Here is a 21,702-nt window from a genome sequence, read left to right as displayed (position 1 = left end):
CCTCTTGGTAAGCAGCTGGGCCCTTCTTGGCAGCTGCTACAGATTAGTAAATTACAAGTTTGAGATTAAAAAAAGAAATGACGAAAGAATAAAACCTTTAGTCTGGCAATTTGAAGTCAGATTGCCACAATGAACACCTGTTGAGAAAGACCATTATTAGAGGCTGGAGGTTCTGGGTGAAAAGATCGCTGTGAATTAATTTTGATTGCCTCACAAAACTCTGCATAACAAATGATCTCCGATGGGGGTGTCAAGGGACTTGCATTTGAAGGAGGTCTCGGGGTGGGGGGAGATTTGGTTTCCAGCAAGGTAATATAAGCTGCGCCACGATATTAAAATCCACCATTGGCTGCACTTGTCTGTATGCTTCTGTGGAAACAGATTGTACATGCTAGGGTTACCACGTATTATGCTTCTGGGGAAAAAAAGAGAAACAATTGGTATCAAAATCTTTTAAAAAGGTTAGTTGAGAAAGCATGAGGTCAGAGACTCATGACTCCCAAATTGTTAAATCATTTATTTACGTCTGTGTCTATGTAAATGGAGATTTGGGTGTACTCTTCGTGATTTAAACAGCCGTTGTTTTATTTTTTAACCACACACACACACACACACACGCACACACGCGCACGCACACAGACACATTCATAACTCTTTTTTTTTTTTTTTGCGAGGGAAGAATAGAGTAAAAGATGTGTTAATAAACGGATTCACTTGCAGTTAGATGCCCTTTGTACTTTGTAAATGTCATCAGAAATGAGAAAAAGTTAGGCATTGGAGATCACGGGGCATGCGGAATAGATGGGTGTGGGGGGGTGGAGGGCATACTGAATATTAAGTAGTTTCATTCTTTCCTGAAAAGAAAGAGACTCCAACTAAAATATGCCGGCGTCCTACCTGTCTGTCAGCCCCTGATTAAATCTAAAAGCAGGCATCCCATCTGTTTGCCCAAATGAAAAGTGTAATATTCTACTAACTACTTTCTATTATCGCTCAACTTAAGAGTTTCCTGCAAAATGATCCTCGGTTCATTTGAAGTTTATTTGGCACACAAAAGGAAGCTCTAGAAAGCTTTATGCTTTTAAGCTAATAAGCAATATACCCAGCTGACTCTGTGGCTGAATTTTCAACACTGGGCCATTAATATAACATGAATTTTCATCATCAGAGACTTCCATTTGTCATGAGACATAAACCCTAAAAATATCCTGAGAGCCATGGACAAATAGGAATATAAGCAAAATGCTAATACTTTGTGCCCCCCTCCCTCCCCCAGTTAGGAGCTTTCTAATAGAGTGTAGAAGTTATGCAAAATTATGTTGGGTTAGGGAATAATATTTTGTCCACCAACCAGATTATTTTAATAAAACTAAAATTTGTTCTTCTAAACGTGCTGGGGCTGCGCCTCCAGTGTCCAAACCCGGACACACCCACGAGCCCCTCACCCCCAAACCCCCAGAGTGTCACTCCCACGAAGTTTGAAGATGCTTCTGGTCCTTGTTGCCTTTGTTTCTAGTTTATCAAAAAGATTTGGGAAGCCTTGCTGTGAGCAAAAGCTACTCAGGTCCCTGCAAATGCTTTCTCTCCCGGGGAGCAAAACGCTTTAAAAAAAAAAAAAAAAAAAAAAGCATTCCAATTCCTGCACGATTTGGGAAGTCTTTGGGGGTTCCTCTGAGATATTAGATAATTGAATATAGCTTTCTCCCATTGGAAAAAAAAAAAAAGAAAAAGGAATGCACACATCCAAGGACAGCCCCCAAACTCCCAAGATCCCTTAGCACACTAGTCAATTTTATGACAAAATTAATCTGGAACGTGACTTATGGAGCCCCAGAGGGAAGTCACTGGGGCCGGTAAATATGTAAACATGGCTTTTTCGGTTTCCGTTTCGCATGAATACAAAATAAACGGCGGCCCTCCGCACGCTGGAAAGTTCTTCCTTAAAGTTAATAAAATCTGTCAACTTCCATAAAGGCTGGGAGGAAGGGAGTCCACAGGTGCAGGCGCCCGGGCTCGGGCTCGGGCAGTCGGGGCAGCTAATAAAAAGCCCTGGACACCGCGCGCCTCCTTCCCCATCAATTCTCATCAAGCGTTATTAGAGTCATCTGCCGCCTCCGAGGTACGCGCCCCGCGCTCGCCCCGCAGAAGCGACAATGACATTTGGCCGCGCTGCAGGTGCGGCTGTGTGTGGCCGCGCGGCCCGAGTGGGGCGGCCTTTGTGGCGCTCGGGCCCTTTGATCTGGGCCACAAAAGGGCCGCAGAGCTGCAGCCCCCTGCTTTCTGCTGGCGGCACCGCCCGGGCAGGGGAGGGGCGGGGGGGGAGGGCGGGGAGGACGGGGGGGGGGGCGGCAGCAGGAGGAGGAGGAGGAGCAGGAGGAGGAGGAGGAGAGGGGGGCGGGGGGGGGCCTCGGGAGGGGGTGATCCATAATATTTATTTCAACAATAGCTTCAAATCTTTTTAAACATCATAAGAACACGGCTCATTAAGCCCACAACAGCCTTGAAATTGTGTTATAAAACCGCAAAACAGAAATCAATACATTTGCTAGAAAGGAGGTAATGAAATATATTGAGTTGCCTGAGAAGTGGTTTGTATGAATCATAATATTATTATGCGCGCATCAATCCCATTTCCAATACTTAAAGTTAACCAGCTAGCGGAGAGCGCCCCGAACCCTCGTTAAACAAGCTCTCCCGGTTACGGTTACGGTTACGGTTACGGGCCGGGCCGGCGCATCCTATAAATCACCCGGGGAGGGGCCGATCGATGGCGCCCACCCCCGAGCTTCAGCTGCCGCGGCCCCGTGGCTCCCGGGCCGGATCAATACCCGGCACAATGGCCCGGAGGACGCCGGGGGCCGCGCCAGCGCCGTGGCCAGCTCCCACCCAGCGCCCTGGGCCAGCTGCTCAGTCCTGCCGCCTCCTCCAGGGCCTGGCTTCCCTGCTTCCTCCACCCCGGGGCTGTGCCTCTGAGGACCCCGGGCTCGGAAGGATGCCCCCCTCCCTCCGCATGGGGGATCCTCGGAGTCTTTTCTCATTACTTTGTTTTTTTTTTCGGGTGGATGATGTTTTCTCTCTTCCCCTGCTGTCCGTGGCTGAAACAGGGATGCATTTTTCTCGGTCTCCATCCGGATAGATTTTGAAAAGAGGAGCTGAAGTTTCCGTACTTTGAGGGCCCTTGTAAAGAAAAGCTATGTGAACTTTTTGCCAATTTTATAAAAACGGGGGGGGGGGGGGGGACCGCATTGCCAAGGCCCCTCCTGCACTGGGAGGAGCTTGAGAGGTGGAAGCCCCTCGCTGGAGCCTCGAAGCTTTTGGAAAAGCCTGACCCAGAGTAAAGCCAGGCCCCCGAAATCACCTGATCCTCGGTTTTCCACACCACCTCCACCTTCTGGAAAGTAAGCCCCCTGAGGACGATGGCCTTACCTGACTTTCTTCCCTCTGTGTCTCCCTAACACAGAACCTGTCATATAACAGGTGACCCATGAATAGGGGGATCTGGGGGATCTGCTCTGCAGGGTCGGCCATGGAGCTGCAGGCTCCAGTCTAAGTCACAGAGGTTGCTCTGTGGCCTTGCACTGTGCGTTTGGAATTTGGACTGACCGTTAAAACAAGGGCTGGTTGACTCCCAGAGCATTCTCAAGCGGCCAGTAAGATAGGGACATAGGGACAGCCACACGTAAGCATACATGCGTACACAGACGCCAGGCCTCGCACCTGAACACATAGAACCATGCGGCCAGATTAACGAAGGCGCAACTCCTCAGATGTTCTGAGTTTTGGGGAAAGCCTCTGCCTCAGTAGATACTAGCAGAGCAGAGCATGAGGGCCCCCAAACAGTGATTCTCAACCTGGGGTGATTTTTGCCTCCACCCCTCAGCCAGGGAACATGTGGCACTGGCTTGGAAGCATGTTTGGTGGTCACGATCCCGGGGGAGGAGAGGATGAGCAGGGGGAGACGTGGTGCTGTGGCATCTAGTAGGTGGAGGCCAGGGGTGCTGCTAAATACCCTAGGATGCGCGAACGGCCCCATGACACAGGCTTGTCCACCCCCAAATGACCACAGTGCCTGGATTGAGAAATCCTGGACTAAGTCTGCACCAAGGCTTTTTTTTTTCTGGCCGGAGTCAACCGTGCTGCTGGCACTGTTTCATCCGCAGTGCCTTTGACACTCTCTAGGAGAGGCGGGCTGGGGAGCAAGAGAGCCCATGGCCCTCTCTGGGTATCACGGCCGGGAAGCAGGGCCTCGTTCCAGCCCTCCGCTTCACAGCCACCCACAGCCATTGTCCCCATCATGCTGCTGCTGCCACAGCGCTGGGCCTTTGCTCCGGGGCCACTCGAGGACAAGCCCTCCTTCTGACTTCTTCTGACACACCGACCAGTCACCCTCTTGCTGAGGGTTGGCTGTCTCAGCTCCTGTCCAGCTTCTACGGTACCTGACCCCAGAAGGGCTTGAACAGAACAAATCAGCAATCTTCAAATCAAGGGCATAGTTTCTGCTCTCTACACGTGCCCCAGGCACACCCAACACCCTCCTCACACGCTCCCAACACCTCCAATACCTCTGCACACGCCAACACCTTCCCTGGGCCCCACCGGGGGCCCCACAACACACCTGTCCTCCGAAGCTACTTGGATAACTATTTCAGACTCGAAAGACAGGTCTGAGACACTGAATGTGCCTGCATTTTGGAATCTAACAGATGGGTGACAATAATTTTCCCAGCCCTAGATTCCACGCCGCCCCCCACCCCCATCTCGTTCTGATTCCCCTGTCCCTGGTTCCCTTTCCCCCTCCCCCACTGCCTATTGTCTCCCGCTTCTCCCAGAATTGATCATTCATTCCCACCATCTTGGCCATTTGCAGACGCAGACTTTATGACAACCCCAATTTTTGCCCTTACTGGCCAGAAAAGATCAGTGGTCACATGAAACAGCACAAATGTGATTTTCTTTGTTTGGAGAGGGGAGTGTCATCTCTACTACATAATCCCAATTATGCACAATTAGCTGACTCAGGCCACCGCTGGCCACTTATTGACCAGGCAGATGGTCACCCGGGCTATGATTTTTGTCATTGTGGAACCTGAAAACCAGTTTAACGTGGGCCCAGCAAACCATGAAGAGGTCTCATATTTTCTAGTTAGCCTGATAGCTACAGAGAACCTGATCATTTTAAGGACCACACTAAAAAGTAATCTGTTCTTATAGTCTTTAGGGTAAAAAAACTGTTTTTGAAAATTAAATTGTTTTCACTTACAGGAGGTGCCTGGCAGACCAAAAGAAAAATCCTGCATAACAAAACTTTCCATGTTGTAGGGCTCAGAAATGCCTAAGAGAAATTAACCCAGATGATTGAATTTTAAAACTTCAGAGAAGGATGAAATTTAGGAAAAACAACAAGAGTAAAAATTGCCCAGTCCTGAACACATTAAACTCACTTAAACAAAATAACCATCTTTCAAGTTCAGATTTGCCATAATTCGGTCATGGTTTATGAAACCAATATTGAGTAAGAAAGTCAAAATGATTTCTTTCTCTGTAAATTTTTGGGGTTTTGTTTATAAACACAGAGATTCCATCATAAAATGTATTTTTTTAAGCCAAGCACGCAAAACATGAGGAATTTCTCCAAAATGGCCAGCAATTTATTCTCGTTTGCTATGTTTATGATCTACAGGATGTCCATAAAGCCTGGAAACATAGGGGAATATAAATAATGTGGTCAAGAACTAATAATAACTATATTTCCAGACTTTATGGATGTCTTTTATCATCACTGTCTTGTAGACAGTACAAATGAAAAGCTACTTAACATTTCTTAAGCGATGCAAATATGTATTCGAGTTGAGAGTAAGTAGATCTTCCTCTACATAAGAATGTACCCCATTCGTGTACATTTTTTGGAAGACAGGTAAAAATTTAATGAATACAATTGAAGATGACTTTGTAAAGTGTGGAATCTTTTTTTATTTTTAAGTTTATTAATTTAATTGAGAGAGAGAGAGAGAAAGAAAAGAGGGAGAGGGAGAAGCAGACTCCGGGTGCGGTGCTCGATCCCAGGACCCTGAGATCATGACCCGAGGTGAAGGCAGACGCTTCACCTGCTGAGCCACCCGGGTGCCCCCCGTGCGGAATCTTTTTGAGAAGTGAATTTGCCAGTTTTTGAAGTAGTGGCTGGCATAGAATATGATGATGGGGACCTGGAGGATGATGGTGATGAGGATGGCCATCCGTGTCTTGAGCGCCGTCATGCAGCAGGCATTTTGCCAGGTGCTTTCCAATGTTTATCTTAACAAATGGTCTTCCATCTCTCCTGCCTGGATCAGAACACATCTTTAGGCACATACACCTAATATGGAGAAGATCCTTTTTTTTTTTTTTTATTCCTGGGCATGAATAAAATGTGCTGTCACAGGAAGAACCTAGAAAACGTGGAAAAAAATTTACAACCCTATATCCCACTCCCAGCTCTTTCAAATAATGAGCTGTAGGCCCCTGGTTACATCACTTGTCCTTTGTAGTCTTTGATTTCTTGTAATATCAGATAAAACTATTCTAGGGCTAAGCATGCTAGAATTATAGTCTTATCAATTCCATTGATAAGAAAGCTCCCTTTTTTTTTTTTTGTTTTCTTAAAAGATTTTTATTTATTCATGAGAGACACAGAGAGAGAGGCAAAGACATAGGCAGAGGAAGGAGCAGGCTCCCTGTGGGGAGCCTGATGCAGGACTCGATCCCAGGACCCTGGGATCACAACCTGAGCCAAAGGCAGATGCTCAACCGCTGAGCCACCAGGTGCCCCAGGAAGCTCCTTTTGTTTTAAGGAAGGATCCATCTCACAGGTCCCATCGTCCATAGGTGAGTAAAACAGTGTCAGCCACAGCCTGACCTCCCAGTCCATTGGGAGGCCCAGTGGCATTGACTGGACTTCCTTGAAAGAAATCTTAGGTGCCCATTCCAGTACTCTTAGAATGGAAAAGCCAGGGACTCCTGGCTGGCTCAGTCCATAGAGCATGTGACTCTTGATCTAGGGGTTGTGAGTTCAAGCCCCACATTATGAGTAGAGCCTTACTAAAAAATAATTTAATTTAAAAAAGAGAATAAGAAAAGTCAATTTGAACAAGGGCATGATAACTTACGCCACAACTCTATGTGAGATCGTCTTATACCCACTAGGATTCTAATTCTCGAGGGCAACTCTGGTATCATACTCATGGGCATCGCCTCGGTATCTGGCAGGCAAATAGATGCCACCTAAGTGTTCCTTCACTCAAAGATGAAACTGATGGAAATATCAATCAGGACCTGACCTTAGGGCTTTTACTTGAGTAGGAGAATATTGGGAGGGATTGTGCAGTAGGAGGTGAAGTTCATTGCTTTCTATCTCCCATCTGACCACCCTCTCCCTACCCACTGCCCCCCCAGACCCATTCCAGTCCAAAGGATTTGAACCCTGGGTTCAGCTGATGATGAACAAATCCCATGTGCCGCATCGCCTATGCTTACAGCAGTCTCCACTGCGCACCTGTGTGGATGCGTGTTCTGTGTTGCCACCTGCACGTCTGGGTACATGTGTGTCCGCAGATGTTTCTATCTCTTGCCGGCAAGGAGTGCCTGTCTACAGCCTGTGAATCTTGATTGAAAATCGGCTGCTTGATTTTCAGCAGTTGGAGCAATATTTTCATGGAAAATTACAAAGAAAATGAGCATTTGGAAACCAAAGTTGCCGACCAAGAGCAGGGAAACGAAAGACTGTACATCACCTAGAACAGGAGACCCCGGAATTGACTTCCCACCCATCTCTTTTATTCCTGTCCTCCTTTTGGAGGCCGGTTTGCCGGCCAGGGAAGCTCCACCGGCCCCCTCTCCGCAGCTCGGAGGCTCTGCAGATGAGTCACATAAATTACCGCAGGAGCAAAGTTACCAACAAGCGCAGCGCACACAGACGATCTAGGTCAGAGGCACGAATCGATCTCAAGGCGCGAACCACTGACCTTGGTCCCGCTCGCCCGCTCTAAATTCCGAGTCCGTGTTAACTAAAGATCGCATTTCCATTGTTACGGCGCAGAAAGTGATTCCTGACTCGGCCGCGGTATATCTCTTCCCGAGCACCTGGAAGGCTTTCTGTGTAATCTTTTGAATATCCGAAACACAATTCCAAGCATTTCCAACTTAGACCTCTCTTCCCATTCACAGTCAACCCCAGAAGGAATGTGGGCCGAAGAAAAAGGAGCAGCACACGTTCCCTTTGTTCTGCATTGGAGCGATGGGATTTGGATCATCTGTGGGGATATATCATAACAAATTGTCTCTACCCCAGTTGTCCCTGCAAAGGTCGGGTAAAGTCCCAAAGATCGCAATAGGGACGAAAGAGATGCACACATTTCTCAATAGAAGGGACGTGGGGGCGGTTTCGGCGATTTTGCTTACTAAATGTGGAATTCAATAAATAAATAAATAAATAAATAAATAAATAAATAAATAAATAAATGTGCAATTCCTCGAGGAGTTCACTGCTACAAAGACTGCAAAGGAGTAAAACTTCGTTCAAGCAAAGGCGTAGAGAAGAGGCTTCCAAAGATCGGCGTTCAGCTAACTGCATCCAAACCCCTTTTGGCATTTGGAAACTATTTCCAGATTAGCCAAGTCACTTCTCTGCCTTAGAAAATGTTTTCTACTGAGACCATCTACCAGCCTGGGGCTGTGCACTCTCTGGGCCTCGGTGTCCTCAGGAGAGTACAGACCCACATGAGGACCAACGCCAGCACCACGAAGTTCCTCCTTGGAACTCACTTTGAAAAATAGAAGCTCTAGTTTCATGTTCTTTTATTGCTATTTAAACATTTCTAATAAAATACAAGTTGTGAGAGTAAACTCTCAGCTATCCCAGATTCCAGTAACTGCAGTTCTAATTATTCCACAGCAGAGTTCCAGGGCAAAGTCCTGTACTTTAATGGTAGAGTGCTAATTTCAATTTTAAGTGGTTGTTGAATATTAACCCTGACACTGCCCCGGATGGCAAGTTTTTCACCGTCAGCACTATTGACATTCTGGCTGGACGATTTTTTGTTGTAGGAGACTGTCCCGGGTGCTGTAGCGTGTTTAGCAGTAACTCTGGCTTCCACCCACTACATGCCATGAGCTACCCTCCTCCCTCAGTGGAGACCAACAAAAAATGTCTTCTGACATAGTTGAATGTCCCTCCCCGAGGGGTGTGCAAAATCGTCCCCAGTTGAGAACCACTAGTCTCATCAAGGGAAAAAAAAATCATTTATTAGACATTTCTACTCCACTTAAAAGAGAGGGCAGGGGCACCTGGGTGGCTCAGTGGTTGAGCATCTGTCTTTGGCTCAGGTCGTGACCCCAGGATCCTGGGATGGAGTCCCGCACCGGGCTCCCTGCAGGGAGCCTGCTTCTCCCTCTGCCTGTGTCTCTGCCTCTCTCTCAGTCTCTCATGAATAAATAAATACAATCTTTAAAAATAAAATAAAAGAGAGCACAGAGTTATAGTGCTTTTCTGGACAACAGAGTAAAAGAAACAAAGGACCCGAATTAGGTATTTCTATCCGTTTAAGGGAATATTAAGCAGCTACTAAAAATATATGTTTTAAGACACTTTGTAGGCATGAGAATATACTCATCCTATTACATTAAACAATAAACGAGCACACTTAGAGAGTATATTGCCATATACATGTTCTGTAAGACGTGTGTATTTGAAAATGCTAAAAGGAAAACCACAAAAATGAGAACCACTGTTATTTGTGGGTGGTTAGATAAGACAGTATATATTTTCTTATTTAAATTTTTCTGTTTTCCTCAATTGTCTGCCATGAACATCTATTTTTACCATTTTAAAGCAGACAGAAAAAGGACAAAGAACTTGGTATTATACAGCATGTGAGCAAAAAGCTGCAAACACACTGCCATCCTGTATTTCTAATTTAATTTTCTTCCACACCCTGAAGGAAGCATAGCGACTCCTTTTGTACTTAGCTGATCCTCTGCTCATTAAACCCTCACATCTGCTTTCCTCTGCTGTCATCAACCACGAAGACCAGAATTCATGGCATTGTTTATTTTGTTTTATACCTTGCTTCACAACCTGGGTATGCTTGTTCACTGATTCCCTCATTCATTTATTCAATACCCTGGTACTGTGCTAGGTCCCAGAAATTCAGTGGGAAACAAGGCAGGTAGAGTCCTTGCTTTCATGGTAGATGGACACTAAACCAATATACACATACATGGACAACATCAGTCCAGATAGCAGTAGGAGCTATTACTCCTATTACCATATGTATGGTAATACAGCCTGGTGATGTGTTAAAGAAAGAAAGAGTATATGGAAAAAAGTATTTTAGACTACTTTAGGCCACCTTACTTTAAGGTGGTCAGGAAGGGCCTCTTGGAGGAGGTGACATTTACACTGAGAACCAAAGAACAAGAAGAGAGAGTCCCGTGGAAATTGGGAAGATCCAGGGGCAGTTTTCCAAATATGAATTTAATGCCCAAGACATACAGAACAAACGTGGAACATTAAGGAAAAGAAGAAAGGCCATGGAGGTCGGAGCTTTGCAAGCAAGGGGGAGAGTAGCTGGAGACCAGGTTGGAAAGTTGGCAGGGCCCTGATTATATAGCCCTGGTACTGGATTATACAGCCAGGCTAAGGTTAAGGTGTAGTGAGGAGTAGAGGCAATGAATCAGGATCTTGGGATCAGAGCCCTGGAATCTGTGATTTAGAGCAAATTATCGAGGTGATTTTGCTGCCCTGGAAATTTGAAGAACTGTGGTTCTTGAGTATTCACTTATCCAACAATTGTGGGACTGATTCTGACAGAGGTGGGGATGAACTCATGGAGAGCCTTGCTACTCAAGAGTGTGGTCCATGGTCCAGCAACACCAGCATCACCATAGAGCTTTGTAGAAATTCAGATTCTCAGGCCCCTCCTCAGCACTACTGGATCCGAACCTGCATTTCAACACCATTCTGAGCTGTCTGAATAAACTAGACAGTTGGAGAAGTACTGATTTATTTTTTATTTTTTAAAGAAGATTTTATTTGAGAGAGAGAGAGAGAGAGAGAGAGCATTAGCAGTGGGGAGGAGCAGAGGGAGAGGGAGAAGCAGGCTCCCTGCTGAGCAGGGAGCCCAACCTGGGACTTGATCCAGGTCTCCGGGATCATGACCTGAGCTGAAGGCAGACGCTCAACCAACTGAGCCACCCAGGTGCCCTGAGAAGCACTGATGTAAGCCAGTGTCTTATATATCATAATAAAGCTCTATAGAGAAAAAGAAGTGGAAACTGTATGATTTTTAGTAATAAGACATAAACAACAAAATACCTGATTATATTGTCATTTTTTTCTGGTATGAGGAAGTCCCCTGTGAAAAAGCAGAGTGAAACTGTGTTTTAGGTTATGCCTGTGTTAAGCTTCCTTGGAGTGAACTGAAGTATCTGAATGGAAATATTGAACTCATTGGCTTTATAAAAGTTCACTGAACTGAGCAGTAGACACTGAAAATTATTCTATCATTTAGATTTATTTATTCTTAAGCATTTTTAAAATTATTTAAAAGATTTTTTTTTGAGTAATCTCTACACCCAATATGGGGCTCGAACTCAAAACTCTGAGATCAAGTTGTATGCTCTGCCAACTGTACCAGCCGGGTGCCCCTAGCATTTAGGTTTTTTTAAGGAGAGGAGAAGTTCTTTATTAAAGCGACTAAGCATCAATAGTTATTATGTTGGGCAGCCCGGGTGGCTCAGCGGTTTAGCGCCGCCTTCAGCCCAGGGCCTGATCCTGGAGACCCGGAATCGAGTCCCACGTCGGGCTCCCTGTGTGGAGCCTGCTTCTCCCTCTGCCTGTGTCTCTGCTTCTCTCTCTCTCTCTGTATCTCTCATGAATAAATAAATAAAATTTAAAAATATTTATTATGTTATACTAGTATTACATATCTTTTTTATTTTTTTAATTTTTATTTATTTATTTTTTATTTTATGATAGTCACAGAGAGAGAGAGAGAGGCAGAGACATAGGCAGAGGGAGGAGCAGGCTCCATGCACCGGGAGCCCGATGTGGGATTCGATCCTGGGTCTCCAGGATCGCACCCTAGGCCAAAGGCAGGCGCCAAACCGCTGCGCCACCCAGGGATCCCTATATATATTTTTTAAATGTATTAGACAAAGAAATACAAATACTACCATATCAATAGAGAGTTCCATCATTAATTTTTGACAATCATCAATCTTTTCTCGTGTTCCCCCTTCCTCAAAATCCCTCTGTCTCTGTCTCTTTTCTAATTAATCTAGTTGTCGTTTTGGTTTGGTTTTGCTTTCTTTAATGCAACAGCTTTCACCGATTCTAAGACAGGTCTTGCTTGTTTTCCTTCGGTGTCAGGAAAAGACCATGTGTGCATGAGCCCTCTGTTTACTGTGCGCGGTGATGAAGATCAAGCCCATCGGCCCACGAGTGCTTGCAGATTTACCTCAAACTATGAATGAGGGTTCCTAGGGTAAAAACACTATCTTTTAAATTTTTTTCTTTCTTTATTTAGGGGCATCGGCTGCTGCTGTTCTTCTGCCTGAATCAGTCATAAAGATGTTTCTTAAAAAAAGGGGGGCACCGGGGTGACTCAGTTGGTTACGCATCTGCCTTTGGCTCAGGTCATGATCCCAGGGTCCTGGGATCAACCCCTATATCAGGTTCTCTGCAGGTTCTCTGCTCAGCTGGGAGCCTGCTTCTCCCTCTCTCTCTCCCTCTCTGTGCTCTCTCTCTCCCTCTAGTAAAAAAAAAAAAAAAAAAATTGGTAGAAAAGATTTGATCTTTGCCCCTACCCTGGCTGGAGGTAATGAGAACTGGAAGGAGATGAAGACACCTCACCTGGGGAGAGTGGCTCCACCTGGAACATGGACATGGGCTGTTTGGTTCAGGTGTCTGGGTGCAGCCTGTGACTGTCTTGGTTAACCTCTTACGAAGACCATTGCTCTCACATGGACGATGTCCTTAGCAGGGAGGCTCTCCTGTCCTCCAGACTTCCAGAAGCAGATGCCCCCGGAAATGCAGTCACTCACTTAGGGCATGGCCAATGGCAGTTTGGTCTACCTCTCATCCTTATAATACAGATGGCAAATATCTCTATGGCAGTGGGGGGTGTTCCTGTTAATATTCCACTTGGGTAGTACAACAGCTTTTATAAAAGTAGCTGAATGTAAGCAACCTGAGGGTAGAGATTCATTCTGCTTTTCGTTGCTTTGTATCCCAGAACCCAGCACAGAGCAGGTGCTCACTAGATGTTTGCCGAATGAACGAATGAATGAACCCAGCAGCAGGCACCTTCCTGGGGCCTGGGAAGGCTTCCCTGAGCTCCCCTCCTGCAGTAGCTAGACTTTGCTGTCCTGGGTGCCAGTGTCCAGAGCACCTTGAAGTCCCCGTGGGCTTCCACAATGATGGTCTGCACTGCCCTATGAGTAACAGGGGGCAATCCTGGTGCTGCCCAAACTGCCTGGCCACTTAGAGGTGCCTCATAGTTTAATAAGCTTTAATAACTGCTTGATGAAGGAAGGAATGAGGGAAGGTGGGAGGGAGGAGAGGAAGGGAGGCTCTGGGTAAGTGGCTAATTAGAGATTGCTCTCTCTACATACATAACTCCATGTCGATCTGGGTGGGGGGGAAGCTAACCCTTTTTTAGTCTTTGTTGTGGTTGGGTCTGAATTGAACCTTCCAGACTCAAAGGTGGGAGAGCCTTTTGGCCACAGGGCAATTACAACCTCCTGAAATAGCGTTTCATTAGCAAGAGCACTGGGCTAGCCGGGAGAAAAGATGGATTGAAATAGTCCTCTGCCACTTAACGATCCAACTCTGGAAAAGTCCCGTTAAGTTTTCCCTTTTTTTTTTTTTTTTAAGGTTTTATTTATTTATGCATGAGAGACACAGAAAGAAAGGCAGAGACACAGGCAGAGGGAGAAGCAGGCTCCCTGCGGGGAGCCCAATGCGGGACTCCATCCCAGGACCCCAAGATCACGCCCTCAACCACTGAGCCACCCCGGCAACCCTCCCCATCTGTTTAAAGGGAACACTCTACCATTCATTCTGCCCTGCTGGGTTGAAGGAGACAGTGAGTGTGGAAGTGGTTTGAAAAGCAAAAAGCCCCTGGCAAACAAAGGATGACCAGGAAAACCTAAAGTCTGGCCTACCCGGACCAGCTTAAAGTCATCGTGTTCTTTCTTTCCCCTTCTCTACCGGCAAGAACATCTGCAGGAAATCCAGGGTCCTGTCTGAGTCCCAAGATTTGCCTCCTGATGGAGCCCTCCTCTTGAAATGCCCTTTTGCTGTGCTTTACCTTCCTGACATCTTCGTCTCCTTGAAAGTATCTGCCTTCTGCCTTTCTACGTTTTCCTGCTGAATTAATCCGTGTGGCATTCGCCACTAACCCAGGTACTTCTGTCTCTGGGCCTTCCTTTCTTCACTTACCAAATAAGCCGGCTGGACCACAGTGAGGCAGAAAAAGTCAAGTATGTGCAGAGGCCAGCAGGCTGGTAGCCATGTGAGATGGGTCGGGTGGGAACCGAAGATGGACAACAGGTTTGCTTCAACCGAACGGGACAGTCACACTTCTGTGCTAGCCAATTGTTGAAATGTGGGAAGGCGAGAACACTAGATCATTTGACATTCCCAAAAAAAAAAAAAAAAAAAAAATCTGGAAATTTGAACTTTTATATGAGATCTCCTGACTTTCAAATGCTGGCAATGCTTTCAAATTTGTTAAATATGCCTCGTGAGCCAAATAAAACACATATGCAGGCCGAAGTCAGCCTGTGAGTCTCCACTTTGTGACCCAGGGCCTCTGGGTGCCTTTTTAGCTCTGAGAGCTGTGGTTTTTCTGGGCTGTGAAATCTGCTCAGAAATACCCAAAGCTCCTTCCACCTTCTTTTTTTCTGCTCAGCTCCTCTTTGTGTCTCACTTGGGCTTCTGTGATGGCCTCTCTCTAGCCCTGGGTATCTGCCCCAGTGGCCCTATTTGGAAATCGTCTTTGCAGATGTAATCAGGTGCAGAGATGAGGTCATTAGGGCAGGCTCTAATTCCATATGACCAGTGTCCCTATAAGAAGAGAAGACACATGGAGAAGGTCCTTGCAGAGGAAAGATGATGGGAAGATACATGAGAATATCACCTGCTGCTGGAAGCAAAGGTTGGAAGGATGTGTCTACAACTTACAGGATATTTCTACACCAAAAATCACTAGGGATACCAGAAGCTAAGAAAAAGGCATGAAAGATTTTCCCCTAGAGGTTTTTTTTTTTTTTTTTTTCAGATTTTGTTTATTTATTCATGAGAGACACATAGAGAGAGACAGAGACATAGGCAGAGGGAGAAGCAGGCTCCCTGTGGGGAGCCCGATGTGGGACTCCATCCCCGACCCCGGGATCACACTCAACCACTGAGCCACCCAGGTGCCCCTTCCCTAGAGCCTTCAGAGGGAACATGGCTCTGCCAACATCTTGACTGACTTCCAGCCTCCAAAGCTGTGACAAACTAAGTTTCTGTTGTTTTGGTTGTTGCAACCACCCTAGGAAACAAATATACTGGCTAATCAGGGGGTGGCACCCAGACAGGAAGGAAGGCCAGCAACTCCGACCTTCTCATCCTTCTCCCCCATGGCATGTTCAGATCATGAAAACCTGACCCTCTTCCTAAATTTCAACTATTTCCCTCAGCATTTCCTTCATTTTCCAGGAATTTGCAAATCTAGCTTTGCGCACATAAGAAAATGTGAATGTCATCAATATTCTTCACGGAGAGATAAACGTATACGGCTACTCATGCCTGCCAACTATCTCTTCACTGTGATAAATCAGATGAAACATCCCTTCCTCCACCCCCCCGCCCCCCCCCCCCTTGAAAGATTGCATGACTTGTAGTGTGTGAAAAAGAAAAGGGAAACCAGTTGATGTGTTTTCCCATGAGAGAAGGAAAGAGGGCGGGAAGTAAAGCTCCACACACTGCTAGGTGGATGGATCATTCCCTCCATGGAAAAGATACAAAAATATTTTGATCTGTAAGTATTAACAAGGTCTTTACAGGGTAGATAATGATTATCACGGGCAGAAAGCATCCAGTGCTCACTGAAGGGAGGTATTGGAATTAGTGTGTGGATTTACAATTAGTGTGGATATCTGCTCTTTCTGTCTACACTCTATGCTGAGCATGAAGGACCCTGGTCAGGAGGGTTCTCATGGCAAGAGCAGGTGTTTGGGGAGCAGAGCACTTGCCTGTGAATCCTGCAGGATCCTACCTCTCTGGAGACTTCTAAATGGAGTAGAAAAAGTGAAAGGTGCGGAGATTTGATTTATTTATTTTATAATTCTGGGCCTGGGGTTTAGTTAGGGAGGGATGGGCAGGTGGTTTCTTAGATTTGTGACAGGGCGGGGCAGCCCCGGTGGTGCAGCTGTTTGGCGCTGCCTGTAGCCGGGGGTGTGATCCTGGAGACCGGGGATCGAGTCCCTTGTCGGGCTCCCTGCATGCAGCCTGCTTCTCCCTCTGCCTGTGTCCCTGCCTCTCCCTCTCTCTGTGTCTCTCATGAATAAATAAATAAAATCTTAAAAAAAAATAGATTTGTGACAGGGCAAAAGGATAGCAGAGTGGTTAAAAGCAAAGCATGCTCATTCTGGAGCTGGATGTCTGGGTTGAGATTCTGTTTACCAGGGGTGTCCCTTTAGACGTTACAGGGAATCTCTCTGTACCTTAGTTTCCCTATTCATAAAATGGGTGTCTTGATAGTATCCACCTCATGTGGCCGTTAGAGGGATTTAATGAGTTAATTCAAATAAAACATTTAAAATGATGTCTGACATTTCATAACCACTATAAACACATCTTATGGAAATGGTTAACAGTGGCCCCAGTGATGTTTAGTAAGACACCACCCACAAGCTCAGTGGGTTAAAGCAACACCCATCTGTGGTTCGGCTCCACTCAACTGGGCCTGGCTGGGCCTTGGCTGATCTAGGTTGGGCGTGACTAGGGGTGGTTCCATGTTGCCTCTATTCTTTTCCTGAGATCAGCGGGAATGTTCTTCTCGTGGTGATGGCAGAGGTACCAGGGCCATGAGTAGACACGTGCAGGAGTCTTGAGTCCCCAGGAATGAAAGTGGCACAACCATCGCATCTGGACAAAGCAAGCCAAGGGGCCAAGGCCAACGAGGTGGGGAAGTTCAAATGCCCCACGGGGGATGGCACTGCAAGTTACATGCCAAAGCAATGGAGGAGAAACAGCCAGAGACCTGGTGCCGATAACGTGAGCTACCACAGTAACTCTTTTTATTATAATTTACCTAAGAAGTACTGGACTGAAACTGGGAAGGATAAATATAAATAACTCAGGCCCCAGCTCCCTGACTCACGTCTATTCAAACAAAGAAGGGTCTTCCTGGCCATTCCTGGCTCTGGAGATTTAGATAAAAGTGTGTGTGCACCCCCACAAGCACACACGTGTTTGTTAAAATGAAATCTTTGCTGAAGGCCACAGACAACCTCCCTTTCTGAGCAGTATTTCTGAAAGGGACTCTTCTAGGAATGATGGCTCAGGACCACATTATATTTATTGGGCCCCAGAAGCCCCATAGTGAGCACTGTGACTAAGGATGCTCAGAAATGGTGGGACTCGGGAAGGAAGTTATCTTAGGTACCCAAGAGCTGGAGCCCGTTACCAATGGGGTGAGGGACTATAAATGGGACAGTGCAGCTCACTGCACCGAGTAAGCTTTAGCGCTCAGTTTTGTTTTGTTTTTCTCTTTTGCGCTCATGTGTGCATTTACGGAGAAATCCTCTTTATAGCAAAATGCTTTTAAAATCCTCCACGTGGAAGCAGCCCAGGAGAGGAGAACACACAGATGAGCAGCATGAGCCCAGTCGCTAGTCTCTCTTTTCCTGCCGGAGTGGCAGCTAGAAAACTCTGCATCGTGGATGAGTCATTGCAGAGAGCTGGAAGCTTAGGTTATTGGCCTGTGCCTTCACCACCACTCCCCCCATCCCCAAAACTGACTGCCAGTCTCCCCTCTAAAGCCCCTGGTGCTGTGATTTCAGAGGAGAAAGAGAGAGGGGTCAGCTGTACTTCTTGGGGCCTTCGTAAGTGGCTTTCCAACTTTTTCGATGGCAACCCATGCTAAATACATTTATCGTGTGTCCCGGTGCACCCATGCACATGCACAAATGTGCGCGTGCACACACACACACACACATCCCTTGAGATGAGTAAGACACGACTGACCCTTTCTATTGAGTGTGATATATTCTGATCCTTTCTACTCTATTACATTTAAAAGATAATGCTGATGATGACTTCTAGACTGACTTCATAATGCCCCGATGGGTCTTGACCCACAGTTGGAAAAATTCTGGGCCAGCGCCAAGGTGTGCTGACAAGTAGAGGAGTGGGATGGCGACCAGGAAAGAAAACTCTTTAAGAGCACCCAGGCTTCATGCTTGTCTAAAGCAAGAGGCAGTTGGAAAATGAGGAAAGGACAGAGCAGCAGGTGTGTTGGTGTGATGTGGTGGTGTCGGTGTTATTTGGAGTTGGGGCACGGCACCCAATGGTTGTGATTGGAAAGACTATTGAAGAGAATCAAATCTGGTGTTTCCTTATTCCTTCTAAAATAAATATACGTAGGTTTTTAAAAAGGGAGTAACTTAAATGAAGTCATCCAGTAAGTAAGAGTATAGGTGGGACCCCAATGATGTGACGTGGTGAACATGGTAGAGTCTGAGAGAAGCTACTGGAAATACCGATGGGAAGCAAACCTTGTGTGGTACAGATGGGGAAGGTGGTCCATGGATCAGGCAAGTTAGGACTGTGCTCTGGGGTTGATGGTCAAGCAAGTGACAGCTCCACATCTCCTGGCATCCAGGTGTTCCTTCTCTCTCTCTGGGACTCAGTTTTGTCATCTGGTAAATGACAGTGGTCCTGTCTGTCTCACAGAACTGTAACAAGATGAGACCTGCAGAAGCACCACAGATTCTGAATGTAGAAGGAGCTCCACAAGCTCTTATGTCCCTCTCTGTCCCTTACATCAGGAGTGGGGCCTGCGATATGGCACGTTTACCCACGTTTCTAGGTGACTGGGGCCTCATACTGGATGTGGCCGTGATTACAAGAAGATGACATGACCCCTGGTTTCTCTCCGCACCCATGTCCTAACCAACCGACCGTGCTGCATCGGGATTCAGCCGCATTTGGCAAGCTGGATGGGGTTCCACCTTGGGCCTAACAAGGAAGGATGGGTTTGTGTAGCCTCCAACACAGTGACACTTGTCTTCAAAGCCCTCCGTGGATCGTCAAAAACTGATGCTGGGTTTGACCTCCGTGAATGAGTCGCCAAGGGCCCCACACAGAAGATGGCCTGTTCCTGGGGGTGTTTATAAAGGCCCGGCACAGGCCCCACCCCCATCATCTTGGCTTTAGAGGGGGCCAGAGCCAAGCTGACAGGCAGTCCCTGAGTCTTTGTTAAACTTGAGCTCAGATGGCCATAGAAACACAAGAGGAGCCAAATCATATGTTTAAACAGTTAAGAGGAAACCCGGCTCAGCAAGGAGCTACAATCCTGGATTTAGCCTGGGTGAATTTTCCTTTACTGGGATTTCCTGTCCCGTTTCTGGATGTTTCTATCTATCAAATGTTCCCTGGCAGTTGGTTTAAGGCCATCAGCTCTGCTGTGAAAGAAAGCTTTACACAGTACTTGGGCTTCGCTGCTAAAGTATCAAGGGCTGCTGAATAGTACGGACCCAAAGGTTGGCTTCTATGACAGAAGCTCTGGTCTCCGTCTATCCTGCCGCCATGGAAAGAGACCAAACTCAAAGACTGGCCTTAAAGAACCATCCATAACAATAAAGGCCAGCATGCTCTCCCCGCAACAACTGCCTGGGGGGCAGGCGACAGTGGGGTTTGTGGGGGGTAGGTCCTTAAGGAATGTAAAGTAAGTGAACCCAAAAGTCGGCCTCCTGCAATGCTTTTAGACCGCAGTTAAAATTTAACAATTTTTTTATGTAAATCATCTGGTATACTCAATTGCAGGGGTTGGTTGGGGGGGGTGGGGGGTGGGAGTGCGGACAAGAAGGGAACAATGGCCTGGGATTAGATAATTTAGTTAGAGCTAAAATTCCAGGAAGTTTGTGTTGATCTGGGCCTGGATCTTGTTACTTTCTAGCTCAAATCTAAATCTTTATCTTCCTATTATAGTTGAGAGGACATTTTTTTTACTTAGTCATTTTTACAGTTGTGATTTTTAGCCGCTTTCATCCACTAGAGCCAGTTAGATTAGCAGCTCTTAGCGCGGAGATGAAAATATTGGTAGGGCCCAATGGGCCCTGTTTTGTTTATTCTAACGGAGCAGGCTTTGATCTAAACATATTTCCTGGGGTCTGGACGCGATGACCTAATTCCTGTCTTATCCTTCTCCACTTTCCGTGAATCTCAGATTGCGCTTTACTGTGGAACCCTTTGAAATGCACTTTGCATGTTTTCCCACTTTGTTACCCCCTCTGACATTTGTTTCACTTGGGGTAGAGTTGTGTGACTCCTAGTAAAGGTTCCGACGCTTTATTTTTCTAAGGGGGCTGCTAAGTTTTAACAGAGCAGGAGCTTTTTCTTTCTCCCTCTTCCCTTCAGGTTCTCTCATGCTTGACATTCACAACACGCCAAAAACAATAAGCAAATAATCTACTGCTAGAAGTTTATGTCAACTGCAAATCATTTAGGATTTTCTGTATGAACGCTTTTTCTAATTAAAAAAAAAAAAAAAACTGCCCCCCCACCCTCCACCCCATCCATAAAAGTTAGTTGAATCAACCTGGCCTCCCAGGGAGGACGGAGATGGGAAAACTCTAAACTCAAAAGTTATTTTCAGGTGTCTCTAACCTGCTTTCCCCTCCCCCACCCCCGCCCCCAGGGTCCTTTTTCGTGGGGGGGGGGGGGGTGTCCTGGGCAGCTCAGGCCGGTCCTCGCTCTCTCCTCTTTCCCTCCCCAGGTCCTTGGCCATCACTACACCGCCCTTCCACGTATCTTTTCTAGACGAGGGGGTCCGTTACGTGACTCGCTGTGCTTTCCTGTACTTCCACGGTGCACATTTTAAAAATAGGAACGGGGGGTGCATGTCACCCAAATCAGTATTTTTAGTTCAAAAATGTCGTCACCTTCGCCGTCATCGTCGCGGGCAGCAGCAACCCAGGAAATTCGGTTCTTCTCGGTCTCCAAACCACCTCCGTGCAACTCCCACGTTTCGGCGGGGGCGGGGGCGGCCGGGGCGCCGACCTGGGTCGCGGGGACGGAAGCCTCGTCGCCTCACCAACCTGCACCGTGTCCCTCCCGCGGGCTGAGCCCCAAGGCCGAGGCGGGCTCGCGCAGGGAGGGGCAGCCCGAGTGGGCAGGTCAGCATCAGTGGCTCGAGCTGGTGCACGGAGGCTGGCCCCGCGGGGACGAGGGCGCAGGGAGGGGCCGGGACTCCGGGGCTCCGGCCTCCCCCTCGGGGCTGCGGCGCCCCGGGAAAAGTCTGCCCGGGCTCCCCTCGACTGCCCAACAGAAAGCGCTGGAAGGCTGGAGGTTGGAGGGGCGCCGCGAGAAACAATTGCCCGGCTCCCGCCCCGACCGCCCGGCTCCGCTCGCGGAAGCGGACGCGCAGCCCCGGGTGGTGCAGGGCCGTGACCTGG

At 47.2% G+C, this 21,702-nt stretch overlaps 2 long non-coding RNA genes across 3 annotated transcripts; one reads left to right on the top strand and one right to left on the bottom strand.

The window, feature by feature from the left end:
- The first annotated feature begins 3,029 nt into the window (after window positions 1-3,029).
- Window positions 3,030-5,954, top strand: LOC112660305 (uncharacterized). The gene is made up of 2 exons (XR_003136834.3): window positions 3,030-3,398; window positions 5,263-5,954. It is a non-coding gene; the product is annotated as an uncharacterized LOC112660305 (long non-coding RNA).
- Window positions 5,953-21,702, bottom strand: LOC112660304 (uncharacterized). 2 transcript variants are annotated; one of them, XR_007407530.1, is made up of 5 exons: window positions 21,190-21,702; window positions 18,802-18,998; window positions 14,477-14,659; window positions 11,348-11,387; window positions 5,953-6,320 (listed from the first exon to the last, which is right to left on the bottom strand). It is a non-coding gene; the product is annotated as an uncharacterized LOC112660304 (long non-coding RNA). The 2 variants fall into 2 exon arrangements; XR_003136833.3 differs by lacking the exon at window positions 11,348-11,387 and having other exon boundaries at window positions 21,190-21,701.

The sequence above is a fragment of the Canis lupus genome, chromosome 2 (genome assembly GCF_003254725.2).
Source record: "Canis lupus dingo isolate Sandy chromosome 2, ASM325472v2, whole genome shotgun sequence".
Classification (NCBI taxonomy): domain Eukaryota; kingdom Metazoa; phylum Chordata; class Mammalia; order Carnivora; family Canidae; genus Canis; species Canis lupus.
The sequence above is the reverse complement of the archived record's forward strand: the minus strand, read 5'-3'. Positions and strand labels throughout refer to the sequence as shown.